Genomic DNA, 7,057 nt, shown 5'->3' with positions numbered 1-7,057 from the left:
ACAGTACTCATAAAACTGAGAAATAGTCCTAACTACATTTCGAATGGAGTTGGGGCGAAGCTGGTCAATGGTGACGTTGAAATGGTTCAAAACCTCCACTATCAGAGGATGTAGAGGAAGACGTAGGCTAGCCTCGAGCTGTTTCTGAAAGATCACCATCTCGTTGGGACCATGCATCCAGGGAAAGTTAGCTGAAGGGAGACTGTAGATGAGGTCTTCGGGAAGGTTAAAATGAAGAACTAAAGATCTAAGTCTCTCCATCGACATAGAGGAGGGACCGAAGCTGTTGGGCTCCTTGCCCCGTGAAGTGGAAGTTGTCTCGCCGAAGGCCTCTTGAGCCTCTAGAGCCTGCCCCCAAGCTCTCACTGAGCTCGAGGGGGCTTCATCCTGGTTACCGTCTCGGGAATAGACGTGGTATGAATATCTAGATATATTGACAAGATGATAAGACTCACCAAAAAAGAAGAAACGGTGTGAACGGGAAAAGAGCTTGGGCAACTAGATGGAGACGCAACCTCAGAATCCGAAGACAAGGAAAGTTAGCGTAAAAGAAAGTGAGGTCTGGGGCCTTCCTATTTATAGCTACTGTGCCCTCAAATAGATGGCTCAGACTGAGACAGATCTGACGGTTCGTAGTTAAGTTGACCACACATCTTCTGAAACCGAAATGTGACTGGCTACACGTCTCCCATGATTAAGGTAATGACGGTTGCATGACATCCGGAGTTAAGAGCCACTTTGGCGTGTTTCTCGGCATTCGAAAATTCAAAAATCCCTTGACTTCCATGCGCACATTTAATGCGAGCAGTCAATCAAGTTTGAACTTCAGTCAAATCCACCCATCACACTTCATGAACTCCTCACGCTAAGGTAACACTCTTAGCCTGAGGAGTGGAGGGCAATTGATGGAGGGTGATTTGACCCGACCCCTTGGGACAGTGACACATGGACATGACTCAGCATAAGTAATAGCTCAGCATCACAGCCTAACCGTGACTAAGTAACAGGCCCACAGGACAGCTCGCTACAAGGGGAGCCCGCTACATTACAGTCTCACCTTATCTCACCCAAAGAGGAGGTTATATGCCTGAAATAAATTTGACTTACCAGTCATGTGGTTTGAGGCTCCAGAGTCAAATATCCAAGAGGAATCAAATGTAGGAGATGACACATGGAAGGCAATGGAAGTGTTACTTGATGTAGATACAAAGGAGGTAGGAGTAGGGTCAGAATCCATCTAGCGAAGTGTCCTATCATATAATTCCAAGTGGTCGCGAAAGGAGTTGATGATCTTTTCCTTGGGGTCAAAACCAGAGTGTCGCTCTTGGAGTACCATGGGACTAGTATCTTGAGGTGCCACATTTGCTGAGTTATATTTCTTATGACTCTGCTTGGTTGGCTTCTTACTCGGATTAGACTTTTTACTCAATTCCTGAGCCCATTTCAGCTTGCCATGAATATCCCAACACATGTCTCCAGTGTTCTTGGAATTTTGATAGTGAGTGCACCAAAGTTTGTTTTTGTCATCCACTCTCTTCTGTGAATCTCCTTTTTTAAAAGAACCTCCAACATTTGAACTTGTACCCCCTCAGACAACTAGTGCAATATATTCCCCTTCTGTACAATTCATCACATTTCTTTTACTCTCTTCAGACTGAACTCCAGCATAAACTTCTTGGACTGAAGGTAGGTTCTTACTTCCTAAGATTTGTACCCTCATGGATTCAGCCCTAAAAGAAAGGAAAATACCCGTTGCTGGGAAACAAGTGATTTGTAGGCCTTTGCATCCTCATCGCACTTCCAATTCACATTTTGATAATGATCCAATTCCTTCCAAATTGATGTCAAGTCTGAATAGTACACCGAGAGACTCCTCTCCCCTTTCTTGCAAGTGGAGGATTCTACTTGTAATTGATATATCTTTGCATTGTGTCTCTATTCTGAGTAGGTAGATTTTGCTTGTTCCCATATTTCACAAGTTGTTTCAGCCCACATAAAGGTCTTCCTTACTTTTGATAGCATAGAAACCAAGAGCCATGACATCACCATACTATTTTCTCGGTTCCATCTGTCATGTTCGGCACTACCAATCTTTGGTTCCTTGATTTTATCATTAATATACCCAATTTTCCTCTAGCAGTTATATAAAGTTTAGTTCCCCTAGACCATTCAAGATAGTCCAGTCCATCAAAGGGGATTACAGTCATGGAGAAACTCATATCCATCCCCCCACTCATTCCATTTTGACCTCCAAAAATTCCTAAAGTTGCAGAATTCTTAGACGACATGATTCAAACACCTTTCAGACCTTACACACACCTTACAATCCCTCTTATCACCAAACAAACAATCCTAGAAACACCAAGAATGAAGCCCACATGCATACAATGCAATCTGGACACAATCTGACCACAAACCAGCCTAGATTGTCCAAAAAATGCAAGATTTTAGGGTGATCTCAGAGCTGATCTGACCTAGCAGTCACACTCCACCAACTTCCAGACACCCCAAACACATTGACTGCTAGGAGGGGTCATAAACCAGTATGGTTACACCACAAGGGTTAAAAGATCAGGTCATCCATGACCTACAGATCTGAATTCTCAGACATGGGATCACACGATCCATAAAAAAAGAGGTTCAAGCCTCACAGCTTCTCAAAAAACATTCAACAGTCTGGAGTCATATAGTTTCTTCTTGGTACATGACCAAGGGAAAGGAAAAAAGCACTAAAAAAAATTTTACTAGTCGTAGGTCTACACTTTTTTATCTCAATTGAAGAAGATAGTAGGTTGAAGCTTGTTCGATCTGCTCACAGGCCTAGCAGAACCATTAACAGTCGAACAGAGGAGAAGAGAGGTAGGAGAAGAGAAGAGGAAGAGAGGAGAGAAGAGAGAAGAGAGAGATTTGGAATCTGCTACAGTGCTGGTGACACCAGCTTATATTAATATATATAGGGTGACCATAATTAGAAGGAAAAGGACCCTTATGCCCCTACTTAAGTTACAACATAAAAAACAAAAGAAAAAACTGTTTTAATTTGTCCAAATGGACCCTAACTCAGCAAAATACAAACATAATAAATAAAGTTAACATTCCAACAATTTAAGAATAGAGAGAAAAGAAAATTGGCTAAAAGAACTATATTTTGAGATAGAAATAGAATAATACAAATAACTAGAGTAAGGAAAATGGTGTTGGACATTATCTATCCAAAAAAGAAAAACAAATGGTGTTCAAATTAAAGAACAAATTAAGAAATAACAAGTAACAACCATTACACCTATTGTAAACCTATTGAAAGAACTTCATTTAAATGAATAATGTAACCATTCAAGTTTAAAACAAGGCAACAACTTTTAGTCTTTTACATCTACATGAGTAGAGAGTACTATTTGGGTAAAGCAAGAAAAAACAAGAATAAAAAAAGATGAAATAGTACAATCGCACAACACAAGATGACAAGAACAAAAAGAAAGAAAAGACAAAGAAAAACTAGAGATAAGAAGATAACTAAAATGGGAAAAAGATTAATGTAAATACCTTGAGCTTGCCTTGAAACAATGGTATGTGCAACTATATCTGCAGACTGCAATGCCAGTTTGATCTATGCGACTCTTTTCTAAGAGTTCCTTTCGATTTCAAAAAGGTTAAAGGGGAAAAATGCTTTAGGGTTTTTGCCTTATTAGGTTGGTCTTAGTCTCTTAGAGTTTTAGATAATTACAACCATACCCTTAATGGTGCGGTGGTCCCTTACATATTATAAGAGAGGCATTATGACCCGACGGGTCAGATTGTTATAAACCTGACACCGACCCGAACCTGACTTGGGTTAGAGTTCCAGAACCCTAACCTGACCAACCCTATTCAGCTGCCCCAAACCCAATCCATTAGGGTCGGGTTTACCATTTAACCCGGTCCACTGACACCCCTAGTAATGATTTATTAGTAATGACACCCCTAGTAATATTTCCAGCATACCAAATTTAAAGAAAAGATTCAAAGTTAAGTGATGCGTTTCCAGTTTCTAGTAGAAATGTTTGGGGTTTATCAATATCGTTTCTTGTAGAAACAGCAATGGTACCTAGCAAAAGCCTAGTTAGCTAGATAAAACTTAGAAGATTTAATTCAGGATACTCTTCTTTCAAATTCTTTTGTTTTTTTTCCTCAATGCCCCCTTAATGTTTGGATTCTAACAATATGATAGCTTATGTTTCTAACCTTATGGCCACAAATAATCTTCTGACACAATAATAAGTAGCTGGTCTACTCCCCATTTCTTTCTTGAGAGGGGATTTTGTTAAACGACAGCCACTGTACCGAATGAAGTACTCCTGGCTCCTGTACCTTAAAAACTTGGTTCCTAGTTCCTACTAGGAGCCTTGGGACTCCTTAAAATAGGTGGCTTACTGCACTGAGGGAAGCTGTTGCTTTGACTTCATATTGCAGAACAGAGCTGAGGAGGTTATTACCTCCTGCAATGTTATTGGAAGTGAAATTATACAATGAAGCAAGAAGCAGGAGAAATTGTAGACATATGAGGGAAGCGAGGCTTTTGGATTATGAGAACACATTCTCACCTTTTCGCTATTTCATATTTTGAATTCTTCATGATTTAAGAAGAAAATTGCTTATTGCAAGCAGATGGAAAGAAAACCTCCTTTGAGATGTTATGTCGTATCCAAAAGATGCTTCAGCTTTTGAGATTGTTTTATTATTTTTGGAAATGTAGAAAATGTTGAGTGCCATAATCTGGGATTGCTTCAGCTTCTTTTGGTTGTTCCTACCATGCCCATCAAGTTAGCTGTAGACATTGATAGCGTTGGGCTTGTCATGTCACTTCTTGGCTTAGACAGATATATCCTGTTGGACCTTATTCATGCACGGACTTTACCTCCAATTTTCTCCATCTCAAAGTTGATGTTTGATGATAGATCCTGGTAAATCCTACATAAAGATGCCCAAACTATTTGGTTAAAACACTAATAATGTCAGTTAGATGACTGGACATGTACAACTACAGGTTATGGGGTATTCCTGATCCAGTTAAGCTAGACAATAAGGTATCATTGGTGGAGAAACATCGGGAGAAAAACCTATTGAACTAAGTGTGTTAATTGTGGGAAGAAGGAAAGTTGCAAAAAGTAGTGATGACGCATGTTAAATTGCATGCATTAAACATGTAGAAATTATCTTTCGTGTCACTACTACTTCAGGAGGCTATTGTTCAGAATGGAGACATACTCAAGTTTCTCAAACACATGATGTAATCATGTACATCTCTGAATCCTTCCAAGAACTAGGAATGTGTTGTCTTGTTAAATTTGTCCATCAATGTTCATGTTCAATTAACTGGAAAATTCATTCTTTGAGCTCTTGATTTCCATGTCAAATGCTACTTTAATTTCAGACCATTAAACAAAACAATCTCTTCCCTAGAAATGCAACTGGCTGCAGCTAGAGCTGCCAAATTAAAGCAGGTAACCAGCAAGGATCTTAAACGGATGCAAAACTTGGAAATGAGCAAGCAAAGCAACGGAAGTTGTTCTATTATGAGAATCCTTACTGCATTCAGCAGCAGAAAGCGCCGGGATTCAATCAGAGAAACTTGATTGCCTCAAGGTTCAGTCCTATAATCATCTCTTCAATCAAGCATCTGTTACACTGAAACTTAATGTGGAGATATATTATCTATTCTCTGATTTTTCTTTTCTGTTTCTTGCCAGGAGAGGAGTTAAAGAAACTGGAGAAAGAAAAGGGTATTGTGATTCTGTGATTTCTAATTACATGTTTTGGCATTCCTTTTACAGGATATGTTGGCTGTACTTTTTGGAATTCTAGTGCAAACCCCAGGTGGTGTTCTTGATCGTGCTATTGATGCTGAAGATGAGCAACATAAGGATTTTCTGAGACTAGTTTGTTAACTGTCAACTACTGAGGACTGAAAGGGAAAGAGATAAAGGAAAGCCTTATTCGATTAGGCTGGATTGAATTAGTATAAATAGACAAATTACAGGATAAGATTGTTACAGAATTTAAAATTTAAATAATAGTTACAAGATAGGAGTCCTCCATTGAGTAATCCTCATCCTTCTCACGTAGAGAATTTCAAGGTGGTACGTCATTTGGATGTACTCTTAACATCCCCCCTCAAGCGAAACGGTCGTCTGCAGACTGTGAGCTTGGCAGCTAGTTCACAAAAGCGAGTGGTAGGCAAGGGCTTAGTGAGTATATCTGCTACCTGCTTGGAACTCGGGATGAAACGAACCACAAGGGAGTTGTTAGCCACGCATTCGCGAAGGAAATGTACATCGAGTTCAATATGCTTGGCCTTGAAGTGCAGCACTGGGTTGAGTGATAAGTATGTGGTGGTAAGGTTGTCACACCACAAAGGAGGGAGGGGAGAAGAGAAACCAAGTTCCTGAAGTAACATCTGTATCCAAGCTAAATCAGAGGCCACAGATGCCAAGCTACGGTATTCAGATTCTGTACTGGAGCGAGACACTGGGGGTTGCTTTCGGGAGCTCCATTATATGAGGTTGAGACCAAGAAATATGCAGAAGCCGCCTTGTGAGCAGCGATCTACTGGGCAGCTGGCCCAATCTACATCGGAGAAGGCTTCCAACTGTAGTGATTTAGAAGGGATGAAGAGGATGGCATGATCTATCGTACCTTTAAGGGTAACGTAGAATACGTTTCACAGCAGCCTAGTGAACCGTGGTGGGTGCCTTCATGAATTGACATACTCTGTGAACTACAAAGGAAATCTCCGGGCGTGTAAGGGGGACATATTGTAATGCCCTACGATGCTACAATAAAAGGTCAGATCAGGGAGAGGATCCCCTGAGGAAGCATTTAATCGGGTAGAGGCTGCCATCAGAGAATAATTGGCTTTGCTTCATGCATCTGGGACCGCACCAATAGATCTTGGGCATACTTGTGCTGAGTAAGGTGCATTCCTGCTGTAATGCGATGCAGTTCAAATAAACTTGCTGTAAGCATCAACAAAAAGTAAATAATAACGGTAGCCATTACTAGACGGACACGGAGCAGGTCC

General features: G+C 40.5%; 1 pseudogene; it reads left to right on the top strand.

Moving 5' to 3' along the window:
* The first annotated feature begins 1,112 nt into the window (after nt 1-1,112).
* LOC148881138 (putative beta-1,3-galactosyltransferase 2) lies at nt 1,113-5,924 on the top strand (annotated as a pseudogene).
* Nucleotides 5,925-7,057: the final 1,133 nt, after the last annotated feature.

This window comes from Nelumbo lutea, chromosome 1 (genome assembly GCF_056320005.1).
Source record: "Nelumbo lutea isolate HS-2025 chromosome 1, American lotus-T2T, whole genome shotgun sequence".
NCBI lineage: Eukaryota > Viridiplantae > Streptophyta > Magnoliopsida > Proteales > Nelumbonaceae > Nelumbo > Nelumbo lutea.
This window is presented reverse-complemented; position numbering and strand designations above follow the sequence as displayed.